This window comes from Callithrix jacchus, chromosome 8 (assembly GCF_049354715.1).
Source record: "Callithrix jacchus isolate 240 chromosome 8, calJac240_pri, whole genome shotgun sequence".
Classification (NCBI taxonomy): domain Eukaryota; kingdom Metazoa; phylum Chordata; class Mammalia; order Primates; family Cebidae; genus Callithrix; species Callithrix jacchus.
In genome coordinates, this window is record NC_133509.1 from 100,168,405 (window position 1) to 100,184,165 (window position 15,761).

Here is a 15,761-nt window from a genome sequence, read left to right on the forward strand (position 1 = left end):
GTCCCCACCCCTGAGCTAGGCCAGCCTGATGTGTGTTTGTTTTTAGTATGAACTTTTGCTCAAGTAAAGTTCTTTTCATAGTTAAAAAAAAAACAAAAAAAAACTTCAAGTGACTGATCTAATCTTATTTTATTGTTCAGGAAGTTGAACTTCTTACAGTTCAGATCCGGAGTTAAGTGTTACTCTAGGCCTCTCAGAGCCTAATCTACTTCCATATATGAGGGAGCTGACATCATGGCATCCCAGGTGGGAGACAGACTGCTGTAGACCCTAACCCGGGACTTTTCTGGACCCCCAGTCTCAGGAGACTCGCCCTCTCTGCTCCTATCTGATATGTAGTCCTCACCAGAGCTGCATCCACTGTGCCTCTTCGCCCTGTAGACATGGTGGATTCCCAACCAAGCCTTGAAGATAGTTTTCCTCCCCTAATAAAAACTTTTCCTGATACCTCAGGGTGACTGGCTGGTTTGCTGAACCCATCTTCCCTGACTGATTTGAAGTCAGGTAGAAAATCTTACCCTCACAAACAGGTTTTCAAACTTGTCTCAACTTTTGTTGCAGGAATCTGCATAAAGCTTTAGGAAAACAAACCAAAACAGAATACGGAAGCTATTTTATTTTTTATTAGGCAGAGGCAGAAATGGATATCAGGGCCTGCTCCAGGGCACATGGATGTGTTGGTGTGTGTGTGTGTGTGTGTGGACTGGGTGATGGGGAAAGTGGAAGGGTGGTGAAGTGGGGACAGAAGAGGATATGGGAGTGAACAGATAAATAGAAACCTTTAAAGGAATCATTTTTGGGGTTAAAAAATTAGCTCTAGGTGTGAAGGAGTATACAATTTCCCGAGACTTCATGAAGTCTTGCCAACTGCCCTCTAGCAAAACCTGATCCCTTGTGTTATCAGTCAGTTGTGCTTTGTTCTGTAATCTCAATTACATAGCGCCCAGTAAGTACAACGAGTGCACTGCACAAACGCATCTTTGTGGTAACATGACAGTGAAGAATTCTGTAATAAATGTGGAATGAGTTTGCTAGGGGTTCCATAACAAAATACCACAGACCAGGGGGCTTAAACAACAGAAATGTATTCACTCCTAGTTCTGGAGGCTAAAAGTCCAAGCTCAAAGCGTGGTCAGGTTTGGTTTGTTCTGAGGCCTCTCCTTGGCGTGTAGATGGCCGCCTTCTCACTGGGACCCCACGGGTCTTTAACTCTTGCCTTCGGACATGCCTGTTGTCTCTCTCTCTGTCCAAATTTCTTCTTCTTATGAGGACACCAGTCATATTTATTTGGGCCCACTCTAAAGAACTCATTTTTGGTCGGGTGCAGTGGCTCATGACTATAATCCCAGAACTTTGAGAGGCTGAGGCAGGCAGATCACAGGTCAGGAGTTCGAGACCAGCCTGATCAATATGGTAAAGCCCCCGTGTCTACTAAAAATACAAAAATTAGCCAGGTGTGGTGGCATGCACCTGTAGTCCCCAGCCACTTGGGAGGCTGAGGTAGAAGAATCACTTAAACCCGGGAGGCAGAGGTTGCAGTGAGCCAAGATGGGGCCACTGAACTCCAGCCTGGTGACAGAGTGATATTCTGTCTCAATAAAAAAAAATAAAAAAAAAAAAAAGAGAAAAAAGAACTCATAACTCATTTTCACTTAGTCATGCCTTTAAAGAACTTATCTCCAAATACAGTTACATTCTGAGGTAATGTTAGGATTTCAACGTATGAATTTTATGGGGACACAATTTGGCCCATAACAAATGTTTAGACACTGTTCATTCTATGCTGCATGAATCACACATTTAGATATTAAGGATGTCTCCTCATTGACCCTGAGAGGTTTTATTATCTACAGAAATTAATTGTCATGCCTTGGGCCGAGAGCTTATCAGATGAAATGCCTTTAAAACCAAAGTATTGATTCCTCCCTTTCCTGTTAGGCAGGAGCCAGGTGATGCAAGAATTACAGACCCCAAACTTCCTGTTTTCATTGTGTAGATAGCTCTGCTGCATAGATGGTCAGTGTGCCTAAAGCCAGAAGAGCTTTCTGTAAGAAGTGTGGCAAGCATCAGCCTTACAAAGTGCCCCAGTATAAGGGCAAGGATTCCCCCTATGCCCAGGGGAAGACGCACTGTGATGGGATGGGAAGCAGAGTGGCTATGGTGGGCAGACAAAACTGATTTTCTGGAAGAAGGCTAAAACTACACAGAAGGTTGTGTCAAGGCTGGAATGTGGTGAGCCTAGCCGCAGATCCAAGGAGATGCTGGCCATTCAGAAATGCAAACATTTGTTTTTTTTAAGACAGGGCCTCACTCTGTCACTCAGGCTGGAGTTTAATCATGGCTCACTGCAGCCTTGACCTCCCTAGCTCAAGTAATCCTCCAACCTCAGCCTCTCTAGTAGCTAAGTCTCGAGTAGCTACTTTATTTTTTGTAAAGGTAAGGCTCACTATGTTGCCCATGCTGGCCTTGAATCCCTGGGCTCAAGTGGTCCTCCCACCCTGGCCTCCCAAAGCACTGGGATAATAGGTGTGAGCCACCCCATCTGGCTGGGATTTTTTTGGTGTTGTTTTTTTCATTTTGAGGATAAAATGTTGAAGCTATAGGAAAATTACCTGTTCATACCCCAAATCTCAGCATCATGCAATCTACCCAGGTACCAAATCTGCACATGTACCTGAATCTGAAATAAAAGCTGAAAAAGAAAAAAAATGAAAAACTACCAGTAGGAAAATAAACAGTGATATTCTTTCTTCAAAAAAATCTTATGCTGACTTAAAGAATTTTGAAGGTCCTGTTTCTCCTTCAAATTGCCTTTTTGTCTTATTTTTACAGGAATTAATTTTCATAGGTGGGAGGTCCTGAAAGGGTTTGCAGTGTTTGCGGAAGCTGCTAATGCTGTAGAAACAGGCGCAGCGGCTGAGCGTGGCTGAAAGGATGTGGCAAGGAGAGATCCCTGGTCAAGGTAGATGAGCATCCTTCACTTAAAATACATTGAGTATTTTCTTTTGGACTCTGGCACCGCTTCCTTCACTCTTCCCTAGATCTGTTAGCATTTGTCAGGCATCTAACAAAAATGGGCTTGGCAACTGCAAATACACAAGTGAGTGACATCATCAACTCCCTACCTGTATGACTTTACAGTTCAGCTGGGTTAGCTACTAAGAAAAAAAAATTATTTAAAAAAAAAAAAGAAACAGTCATGAGCCAGGCGTGGTGGCTCACGCTTGTAATCCCACCACTTTAGGAGGCCCAGGTGGCTGGATCACGAAGTCAGGAGTTCAAGACCAGCCTGACCAACATGGTGTAACCTTGTCTCTACTAAAAATACAAAAATTAGCTGGACATGGTGGCATGTGCCTGTAATCCCAACTACTCAGGCAGCAGAATTGCTTGAATCCGGGAGGCAGAGATTGCAATGAGCTGAGATTGTGCCATTGCACTCCAGCCTGGGTGACAGAAGTAGACTTTGTCTTTAAAAAAAAAAATCCAAAACAACAACAAGAACAACAAAAACATAGTCCTTTTCTTCCAAGCAGAGAGGTTCCTAAAAGGGCCATGACCAGGAAATCTCTTGCAATTTCCAGAAAAAGACTTAAAAGATTGTAGGTTGAGTGTGGTAGCTCAAGCCTGTAAGAGCAGCACTTTGGGAGGCTGAAGTGGGAGGATTGCTTGAGTCCAAATGTTTGAGACCAGCCTGGGCAATAGTGAGACCTCATTTCTACAAAAAAATTAGCTGGGCCCACATGGTGTCATGCGCCTATAGTCCCAGCTACTCAAGAGGCTGAGGCAGGAGGATTGTTTGAGCCCAGGTGGCAGAGATTGCAGTGAGCCGTGATTATTCCACTCCACTCCAGCTGGTGCAACACAGTGAGACTGTCTCTCCCCACCCTCAAAAAACAGATTGCCGTATAAAGTTTTTATGCACTGAAGTAGAAGTCCTATCTCCCCATATGCACACATTCAAATGAATCAGAAATATGAACTTTAGCTATTTCTTTAATGACCTGAGTAGTGAAAAACAAATAAGAAAAAGCATTATTTATACGAGCCCCCTGCTCCATTAGATGATAAGCCACTTGGAGATAAGAAACAAGATGTGTACTCTAGAGCCTGTGCATTCTTTGCATGAAGCAGATACTCAATACATACTGATTTTATCTGAAGCTCCAAGAGGAAAGGTAATTTAACGCAAACCACTACAGCCCTTAAAAAATATCATCACTGTGTCAGACCGTGGAAGGAGGTAAGGCCTGATTACTCCAGAAAGCAAGCCTAGGTGACTGCAGGGAACATGGCACTCTTCTTTCCTCAAGGGCATCTAGAAGTCTTTGTTCTTTTTCAGGTAATGAGTTGGAGACAAGGGTCTGGCAATGACCTTCCTGCTGCCATTCCAAGGCATGGACTTGAGCAGCCTGTAGCTGAGATGTAATGGCTTTGTGGTTTACTGTCCATCAGCAGTAACTCAGGGTAACCCAGGGCTGCCTCTGAAACTGCCAGATTCCGAAGTTAAATCCACTCAACTCAATAGATATTTATTGTGTTGTTCATAATCACAGATATCCCAATTGTTATTATTCAACAGATATTTATTGTGTTACAGAAGAGTGCTAGTTTTGATTATAATTAGAGAAGAACCCAGGAATCTGAGAGGTCGCTTGAAGGAAGATTGGCTTTAAATATTGAAGATTCTCTCTAAGACCTAAGCATGGGGTCCCAAAATAATAAGCAGAACCTAAGCTGCTAGATGAGAAAATATAAGTCTGAAAAGCTGGGATGCTCACCATTCCACACTGGTTATTTGATGATGAGTGTGATCTGACCAAGGACAGTGCTCCCTTGGTCAGTGATAGTTTTAGGTAGAGGTATGTGACCCAATGCTGGTCAATGAGAAATGAAAAGAACCAATGCAGGAAGGGGGTGGGGGACAAGAAAAGAGAAGGTTTCCAGGAAAGGCTAATACTGATAAAATGCTCCTCCATCGCTGTTATTTCAGATAATAGCCACCACTTGAGCCCTCTAAGAAGAAAAGGATTTAATTAAGGAGATTAGGTGCTTAAAAATTCACTGGTAGGCTAAAGGAGTCAGTCCTAGGTTGTTTACAGCAATAACCAGCAGAACATAGCAGAAATGTCTGCTAGAGAAGCTGTTACCTGTGTCCGCATCAAGAAGCTGGAGGGGCCAGGCGTGGTGGCTCATGCCTGTAAACCCAGCACTTTGGGAGGCCAAGACAGGTAGATCACAAGTTCAGGAGTTTGAGACCAGCCTGGCCAATATGGTGAAACCCTGTCTCTACTAAAAATACAAAAATTACATGGGTGGAGGTGGAGGTTGCAGTGAGCCGAGATTATGCCATTGCACTCCAGCCTGGGCAACAAGAGTGAAACTCTGTCTCAAAAAAAAAAAAAAAAAAAAAAAGGCTGGAGGGACCAGGAAGCCATCACAGCAAGTGTGACTCCAGAATGATACCTGCAGAACCTGTGCCCACATTGCAAGTAAACAGCAGACAACACAGACCACCAGAGCCTCCTTCCAAATCTCAATCAGGTGCAATTGATGTGCATTATTCTATGTGAAGAATTCCACCCACTAGTCTGTTAGTGGAACATTCCTGCCCCTGTTCACTCCCGCCTCTCCCTCCCTCCCAGGAGAGATAAGTGAGGTATCAGGTATCTAACTGGCAAGTGTGGAAGAAGAAACTTGACATGCATGGACCCATGCCCTCCACTTCTCTTTTCTGCCCACAGGGAGTATCCTTTCTGCTCTGTACAGACGTTTTCCTCTGCAGCACAGGAATAGCTGGAGTTGCCCATGAATGGCTGGGAAAACTGGCCTGACTTTGGGATATAGTGTTAGGACACTCACTTGCCTACAGATAATGCTAATATCAGAGTTAACTCTAGAAGTAAGGATAATGTTTTGATCACCATATGTCGCCTCTCTCTGCCCCCAACCTTGTTTTTCCACTAATTCAAGAATCTGGTGAAGAAACTAGGCCTAGAGAAATGGAATCAAACTCTCCTGTGCTGTCAGATAACTCCAGGCACTTGGTCTGTCATGAGACCTCCTACTTTATAACTCCCACAGTTTTCACAGCATTTCACACCTGTATCTCATATGATCCTCTCAAAAACTGTTCACAAAGGCAGAATGGCCATTATTAGCTGAGGAGCTAATGCTGCAGCTCTTATTGTTCATAACCTATTCCACAGTATGATACACACAGGAAATTGAAAAAAAATATATATGCACACACACACACACACATTTCTTACTATGGAAAAAGTGTGAGGCTGCTGGCACCAGAGGTAATGAACCCAGAGGTTCTAGTTGCCCTAGGCCTTGCCTTGAGAGGATCAATATCTTATCGTACCTGTAATTCACTCCCTGCCCACCAGATAGGAAGCTCTGGCTTGGAGAAGTGTGCTAATTAGTTCAAGGTTTCAAGGTTAATACACTAATAGTATACCCTTGAATAACACAGGGACAAGGGCACCAACTTCTGTGCTATAAACAATTCACATATAACTTTAAACCCCCCAAAACTTAACTACTAATGGTCTGCTGTTGACTGGAAACCTTACCAATATTATAAACAACCAATTAACACATATTTTATATGTCTTATATACTGTAGTCTCACAATAAAGTAAGCTAGAGGAAAGAAAATGTTTTAATTATTAATTACAGGCCTTGCATGGTGGCTGATACCTGTAATCACAGCACTTTGGGAGGCCAAGGCAGGAGAATCACTTGAGGCTAGGAGTTTGAGGCCAGCCTGGGCAACATAGTGAGTCTCCATCTTTACAAAAACAAAATTTTTTTTTAAAAACGGCTGGACACGGTGCCTCACGCCTGTAATCCCAACACTTTGGGTGGCTGAGGTGGATGGACCACCTGAGGTCAAGAGTTTTTGAGACCAGCCTGGCCAACATGGTGAAACCCCATCTCTACTAAAATTAGAAGATTTAGCCAGATGTGGTGGAGGGTTTGATCTTCTTGTCCCTGGGGTCGCAGAGGCAAACAAAAATTTATGTATAAGTGGGCTGTGTAGTTCAAACCTATTTGTTCAAGGGCTAATTGTACATAGAAGTTTAAGCTCAAATCCTCTGCATCCAAATCAGAAGAATCTCAAATACAGTCTGAAGTGGAAGAGGCACTTGTCACCTGCACATATCCCCACTATAGCTTACTGGGTCAGAGAAGGTTCAAAGGGATGGCCTTTCCGTCCTGCCTATATCTACTGGACCAATCTCCATCTAAAGATGCAACCTGCCTCCTATCAGGTCTCTTCTTTTCTGAGCTAGAGCAAGTTTTTCTAGTTACCTTCTGGAGAGGGGAGATCATAGGAGTCTGCATTAAGGCTCATGATCTGGGTGGTCCTCTGCTGGGCTGGAAATCCACAGTGGGGTGGACAGTGCCTGTTAGATAACCAAGATGCCATGAAAAATGGTAAAAGCATACCTTAAACTTTCAATTTTAACTTAAAGCACATCAAGATAAGTTTAGGTACCATTTTCTTTAAAGGTAGGATCAAGGCATTTTCTTGGAGCAGGTATCTATTAATTAGAGTTCTGCCTTATCTTTCTTGCATTAACAGTATCTAGAGTTTATTCTACAAATATGTATTGTGTTCCTACTATGTGCCAGACACAATCTAGGTGATAAGGACACAACAGTGAACAACACAAAGTCTCTGCACTCACAGAGCTTACCTTCTACTGGAATCTACCATACATTCCGGTTTGGGTTTCTTTAGAGTAGAATGAGAACTTAAACACATGAGGCAATCCGAGTCTTACCCGACATTACCTAGAATTACCCTAAAATGTTTATGGGGTTTTTTTGCTAGTCTTCACCACATGTCTTTCTCACACTAATTTAACAGCAACTTTTGTGTGTAACTTGTTTTTATCAAATCTTTCCAAAGCATACAACTCCAGTTTTCATAGGAACAAAAACTCTCTTTTTGCACTCACATTTCTTTGGTTTTCATGATAATTAGATTGTACAATCAGAATTGCAAGTACAATGGGCAGATGTGGGTTGGAAACAAATAGCCCTGACCTCTGGTGAGCATTTAGCTCAATTCATGGGAACAGAAGTACCTCTACTAGCTGGGTATCTAGCACGCCGTGCTCATTAGTGGTTCTATAGAGGCAACGGGGAGCATCTGCTAACCAGATGATTTGGTTAAGTGGAGGTTGCCTTCAAGAGCTTCTGCCATGTTGACTCACCTCTCTTCTTCAGACCAAATGGCACTCTTCTATTGAAGGGTTCAAGTACTTTTTTTAAAGCTTTATAAAGGTGGAGGAAACAAGATGTACCTTTGTTTAGCTACATTTCGTTTTTTATGAAATTCATAAAGGTGATGCTGTATTTCTGTGCTGCCTTTTGTGTGATATCTTATGTGAATGTTCTCCTTTTCTCTGCAATCCTCTTACATATGGCCCTTGTCAGGCACCCCAGGCATACCACTTCCCTTAGGATAATGCAGTCCCAGCCCTGCAGTCCCTTCTTCTTGAGCCTCACAAATTCTGTCTCTTCAGGCATCAGCTGAGATCACTGCATTTTCCCTTAGCTCAGGCTTTTGCTGGCTCCGTAGAGGGAAGAGGCAAATTCCAACACATGAACGGGGCTACAGGAGTAGAAGCAGGAGAACACCGGCTTCCTTCCATCTGAAGGCAAATGTACATTACCACCACCAAATAATGTAGATTTCTTCAGAAAACCCTCCAGTCTGGTCTTCTTTACTTTTCATGAAAAATGCATATTTATCTTATTATTATAGCTTGGCCCTATTTTCCTGCCTGAATTTCATGACAAAGAACTCCCCAACACACGCCCATTAACTGAAATGCCCCTACCCTGGGGAAAAATTTGGAACCAAAGACACTGTGCTCAAATAGCATACATGGATGTCAAAGCTCCTCCCCAGTACAGTAGAGGTGGATAATTCAGCTCATTCTCTACAATAGAGCACCCACTCTACAGGAGAGCCTGTTGCCCTCCCTTTTGTAAAGGGATAAGAAGAGACTATGTTCCTATCTATCCAACAACACAACAGAACAAGCCATACTAGAGAAAAGCAGGAAAAATAATGATGCTAAGAAGTCAATGATAAAGACTGTTCCATGCCCCGCAGTGTTCCTTAGGTGACAATGGGGTGATAGAGATCATTTAATCCAACCAGCTTATGTCAAAAATAAGAAAACCAAGACACTTGGGTGAAATGGCTCACACAAGACAGAGCTAGCCTGAGGCAAAGCAGGGGTAAGAAGTAGCTGACATTTAATCATTTGTAGCATCCACTACACCAGCTGTTCTCAAAGTGTGATCCATAAATCCCTGAGGGTTCCTGCCATTCTACTGAGGTATTCCTGAAGTCAAAACTACTTTCATAATAATAATATGATGTTTTTTGCCTTTTTCACTGTGCTGACAATTTGCACCAATGGCGGGTAAAACTACTGGCATTTTATCATGAACCAAAACCTGAGCATCCAACTGTACTAGTCATCACTGTCACACACTTGCAGGAAAAACAAATGTCAGTTTCACTTAAACAAATGCCCTTAGACTGGGTGCCTTGGCTCACCCCTATAATCCTAGCATTTTGGGAGGCCTCAGCCGAGGTCACAGGATCACTTGAGGCCAGGAGTTCAAGACCCTGCCTTTACTTAAAAAATTAATTCTGTTAAATATTGACAATTTTCAAAATAATCTGTGTGCTATGCTTTTAGTGTGTCCCCCTAAAGTTCTTATGTTAATCCCCATTGCAACAGTGTTGAGAAGTGGGACTAGGCAGAGGTGCCTAAGGTCATGAGGGCTCTGCCCTCATCAATGGATTCACGCCATTATCGCAGGCGTGTGTTCCTGATGAAAAGAAGGAACTCCATCTCCTTTCTTCTCTTGCACATGCAGCTCTCTCACCCTTCTGCATTCTGCCATGGAATGATGTAACAAGAAGGCCCTCCCCAGATGCGGGCCCCTTAACTTCTCAGCCTCCAGAACTGTAAAAAATACATTACTTTTCTTTATAAATTATCCAATCTGTGGTATTCTGTTATGAAAACGCACAACAGACTGAGACACTGTGTACAAAATGAGAAGTATGCATAAAGTACTTCTGCTGTGTTCCAACTATGATAGTTATCTCTAGGAAAAACACTTAGGCGATTATTTGAGTTGTAAGTCGAACAAGCCACTTTTTTCATGAAGCATCTTTTTTTTTTTTTTGGTTGAAAGAACAAATGACAAAGAATGCTATTTCAGACTAAGTGTTTGGCAGACATCTTCTTTAAAATGAACAAAGGGAGCCTGTCACTTCAGGGAAAACAACTGATAGCATTTGTTGCTGATGATAGAATTTGAGCTTTCAAGCAAAAATTAGAATTTGGAAAAACTTTTGTTTACCACTGTGGAGCTTGACACCTTCTCAATACACAGGATTTTTAATGAAATAGGTTGGTGATATTAACACATGTGATTTTTTTCCTGATAAAAGTAAAATATGTCAATATTTAAAATACCTGCATAATTCAAAGACAAATATTTTCCAATGACCAATGAATGCATTGTATTACAAAATCATGCATGCGTAAAAGATCCATTCTAAGTACACAACAAACCAATTGATTTTAATGTAACAATACGAAAAGTTCATTGACAGAATTTCATCGTTCACATTGCAACTACCCTTTAAGACACCATCACAATAGAATATCCACAATTATCTAAGAGGACTATTAAGTACTCTTCCCTTTTCCAGCTATGTATCTGTGTGAAGCTGGATTTTCTTCACACACTTCGACCAAGACAACATATTGCAATACACTGAATGCAAAAGTAAATATCTGAGAATCCATTTATCTTGATATGTACACATTTTAAAAATTTCAAAATATTTCACAGTGTAAAACAATGCTATTTTCAAAAATGTAAAAGAATGTTGTTTTTCTTGCTAAAAATTTTGTTTGGGAGATATGATTTTTTAAAAATAGAAATATGGGCCAGGAAGTGGCTCACACCTGTAGTCCCAGCTACTCAGGAGGCTGAGGCAGGAGACTCACTTGAATCCAGGAGGCAGGGGTTGCAGTGAGCCGAGATGACAGCACTGCACTCCACTGCCTGGGTAACAGAGGAAGACTCCGTCTCAAAAAACTAAAATATTCTCGGTGGCTCATGCCTATAATCCCAGCACTTTGGGAGGCCAAGGCAGGTGGATCATGAGGTCAAGAGATCGAGACCATCCTGGTCAACATGGTGAAACCCTGTCTCTACTAAAAATACAAAAATTAGCTGGGCATGGTGGTGCGTGCCTGTAGTCCCAGCTACTCGGGAGGCTGAGGCAGGAGAATTGCTTGAACCCAGGAGGCGGAGGTTGCAGTGAGCCGAGATCATGCCATTGCACTCCAGTCTGGGTAACAAGAGTGAAACTCCATCTCAAAAAAATATATATATATATTCTGGTGCCTCCACCCTGTCGCCCGCCGGTGTGCTCTGTGTGCATTGTCCCAGATACAGTAGTTGGTACAAAGCGGGGATCTGACAAACTTTTTTATACTTGTGTCACTAACAAACCGTTTATCGTGAGCAGCAACTCGGCCTCTGCAGCAAACGGAAATGACGGCAAGAAGTTCAAAAGTGCGAATAGACAAGTTGTGGCCGTGCTGCTGACCTCGAGCAGCAGTCGGCTTTTCCACGTAGAACCCAGAAGTAGGAGACTGAGAATTGAATCTCTTCTCCCTCCCTGCTCCTGGTTACAAAACACTTGAAATATCTAAGTTAGTGGAACTTTGCTTGAGTGAGATTTTTTTGATCTTCAGCTACATTTTTGGCTTTGTGAGAAACCTTATCATCAAACACAATAGCCAGTAACGTAACCAACAAGCCAGATCCTCACTCCATGAACTCCTGTGTGTTCACTGGGAATCTCAGCACTCCTGTGGTCAAGAAATCTGATGTGGAGGCAATCTTTTCCAAGTGTGGCAAAATTGTGGGCTGCTCTGTTCATAAGGGCTTTGCCTTCGTTCAGTATGTTAATGAGAGAAATGCCCCAGCTGCTGTAGCAGGAGAGGATGGCAGAATGATTGCTGGTCAGGTTTTAGATATTAACCTGGCTGCAGAGCCAAAAGTGAACTGAGGAAAAGCAGGTGTGAAACCATCTGCAGTGGAGATGTACGGCTCCTCTTTTGACTTGGACTATGACTTTCAACGGGATTATTATGATAGGATATACAGTTACAGCACATGTACCTCCTCCTCCTCCTATTGCTCGGGCTGTAGTGCCCTCGAAACGTCAGCATGTATCAGGAAACACCTCACGAAGGGGCAAAAGTGGCTTCAATTCTAAGAGTGGACAGAGGGGATCTTCCAAGTCTGGAAAGTTGAAAGGAGATGACCTTCAGGCCATTAAGAGGGAGTTAACCCAGACAAAACAAAAAGTGGATTCTCTCCTGGAAAACCTGGAAAAAACTGAAAAGGAACAGAGCAAACAAGCAGTAGAGGTGAAGAATGATGAGTCAGAAGAGGCGCAGAGCAGCAGCTCCGTGAAGAAAGATGAGATTCATGTGAAGATGGAGTCTGAGGGGGGTGCAAGTGACTGTTAAGGAGGGGACCTACTGGATGATGATGATGATAATGAAGATGCGGGATGACCAGCTGGAGTTGATCAAGGATGATGAAAAAGAGGCTGAGGAAAGAGAGGATGACGCTTAAAGCACATAGTGGGGTTTAGAAATCTTATCCCATTAGTTCTTTACCTAGGCGCTTGTCTAAGATCAAATTTTTCACCAGATCCTCTCCCCCTAGTATCTTCAGCACATGCTCACTGTTTTCCCCATCCTTTTCCTTCTCCTGTTCATTAATTCATGTTTCCCTGTGCCTCGTCCCATTTCCATTTCCTTTGACGCTCCTAATAGTTTTGTTAAATCTTACCCTGTAATTTTCGTTTTTAATTTTGATACCTCTTTATGACTTAACAATAAAAAGAATGTATGGTAAGAAGTTCAAAACTGACAGCAGAAACACCAGCCCCTCCTGAGTAATCCACATCTGGAAGCTCCCCATCGACGTCACCGAAGGGGAGGTCATCTCCCTGGGGCTGCCCTTTGGGAAGGTCCCCAGTCTCCTGATGCTGAAGGGGAAAAACCAGGCCTTCAAGGAGATGAACATGGAGGAAGGAGGCTGCCAAGACCACGGTGAACTACTACACCTGTGCTACGCGGCCAGTCCATCTACATCCAGTTCTCCAACCACAGGAAGCTGAAGACTGACAGCTCTCCCAACCAGGCACAGGCCCCAGGCCGCCCTGCAGGCCGCGAACTCGGTCCAGTCAGGGAGCCTGGCTTGGCTGCCTTGACGGCGGCCGTGGACACAGGGATGACAATGACCTTGCCCCGTGCTCAGGATCATCACCGAGGACCCTTTCTACCCCGTGACCCTGGACATGCTGCACCAGATTTTCTCCAAGTTCAGCACAGTGTTGAAGAACATCACCTTCTCCAAGAAGAACCCATTCCAGGCCCTGCTGCAGTATTGGACCCCGTGAGTGCCCAGGACACCAAGCTGAGCCTGGACGGGCAGAACATCTCCCACGCCTGCTGCACGCTGCGCAGCCACTTCTCCAAGCTCAGCAGCCACAACTCAAGTACGACAACGACCACACAACCAGACCGCAACTACACACACAGACCTGCCTTCCGGGGTAGCTAGCTCTCACTGTCCAGACCATGGTGGCGGCCTTTGGTCTTTCCCTTCCCAACGTCCACAGAACCCTGGCCTCCCTGGCCATCCCGTCAGCGGTGGCTCCTTGATCCCTGGCCATCCCCTGTGCGGTGGCAGCTGCAGCGGCAGGCAGGATCACCATCTCGGGCCAGGCGGGAGCAGGAAATTCTGCCTTGCTGGTCAGCAACCTCAACCAAGAGAGAGTCATTATTCTTTTTGGAGTCTACGACAATGTGCAGCACATGAAGATCCTGGGTTTTTGGGTTTTTTTTTCCTTTTTATTTATTTATTTTTAAATTGAGATGGAGTTTCACCATGTTGCCCATGTTGACCAGGATGGTTTCAATCTCTTGACCTTGTGATCCACCCACCTCAGCCTCCCAAAGTGCTGGGATTACAGGTGCGAGCCATCGCGCCCGGCCAGATCCTGTTCAATAAGAAGGAGAACGCCCTGGTGCAGATGGTGGACGGCAGCCAGGCCCAGCTGGCCATGAACCACCTGAACCAGCACAAGCTGCACGGGAAGCCCATCCCCAACACGCTCTGGAAGCACCGGAACTGCAGCTGCCCCGTGAGGGCCAGGAGGACCAGGGCCTGACCAAGGACATTGGCCACTCACCCCTGCACCACTTCAAGAGGCCAGGCTCCAAGAACTTCCAGAACATATTCCCGCTCTCGGCCACCCTGCACCCGTCCAACATCCTGCCCTCAGTAGCTGAGTAAGATCTCAGGGTTCTCTTCTCCAGCAATGGGGGTAGCAACAAAGGATTCAGGTTCATCTAGAGGGACTGCAAGATGGTGCTGATCCAGATGGGCTCTGTGGAGGAGGCAGTCCAGGCCCTCACTAACCTGCACAACCACAACCTCGGGGAGAATCACCACCTGCAGGTCTCCTTCTCCAAGTCCACCATCTAGGGGCACTGGACCCCCCACGCCCAGGCCCCCTGGTGACAACTTCCATCATTCCAGAAAAAAAAGCCACTTTAAAAAGCAGCTGAAGTGACCTTAACAGACCAGAGATTTTATTTTATTTTTTATTTATTTATATTGAGATGGAGTTTCTCTCTTGTTGCCCAGGCTGGAGTGCAATGGCATGATCTCAGCTAACTGCAACCTCTGCCTCCTGGGTTCAAGTGCTTCTCCTGCCTCAGCCTCCCAAGTAGCTGTAATTACAGGTGTGTGCCACCACACCAGGCTAATTTTTGTATTTTTAGTAGAGAGGGAGTTTCTCTGTGTTGGTCAGGCTGGTCTCAAGCCCCTGACCTCAGGTGATCCACCCACCTCAGCCTCCCAAAGTGCTGGGATTACAGGCATGAGCCACTGCACCCAGCCCGATTTTATTTTATTTTTTAAAGAGAAATCGGTTTACCAGTTTTTTAAAAAAATTAAATCTAGTTCACCTTGCTAAAAATAAAATAAAAATAGAAAGATGTTATTTAGGCCAGGCACGATGGTTCCTGCTTATAATCCCAGCACTTTGGGAGGCCGAGGCAGGTGGATCATGAGGTCAGGAGTTCGAGACCAGCCTGGCCAAGATGGTGAAACCCCCATCACTACTAAAAAATACAAAAATTAGCCAGGCGCAGCAGCGGGCGTTTGTAATCCCAGCTACCCAGGAGGATGAGGCAGGAGAATTGTTTGAACCCAGGAGGCGGAGTTTGCAGTGAGCCAAGATCGCACCACTGTACTCTAGCCTGGGTGACAGAGTGAGACTCCGTCTCAAAAAAAAAAATAGTTATTTATATTAACATGTAATGGGTTTATTATCGTGATTTTAAAATTGACAAATATTTTAAAATTTCTGCCACTAACCTACATACATTTTAAGGGTGTATAAAGGGTCCTGAGACAAAAAACTTTGAGAACTGCTGTATGACCACATCTTGCCCTCCAGAATGTGGCCTGCAGGGAAATACTTCTTTCCCTTCTACTTAAATAACCCAATGCTGTTACTGTTTTATTTTAAAATCCAGTCTACCCTCTTCCTCTAGAACTATTAAAAAGTAAACTGCAAAAGAACCGTAGCTTCCTGAAAT

General features: G+C 44.1%; 1 pseudogene; it reads left to right on the plus strand.

Moving 5' to 3' along the window:
- The window catches only part of LOC100394633 (polypyrimidine tract-binding protein 1-like), a 32,473-nt pseudogene extending 17,453 nt beyond the window's left edge, over nucleotides 1-15,020 (plus strand).
- The last annotated feature ends 741 nt before the right edge of the window (nucleotides 15,021-15,761 follow it).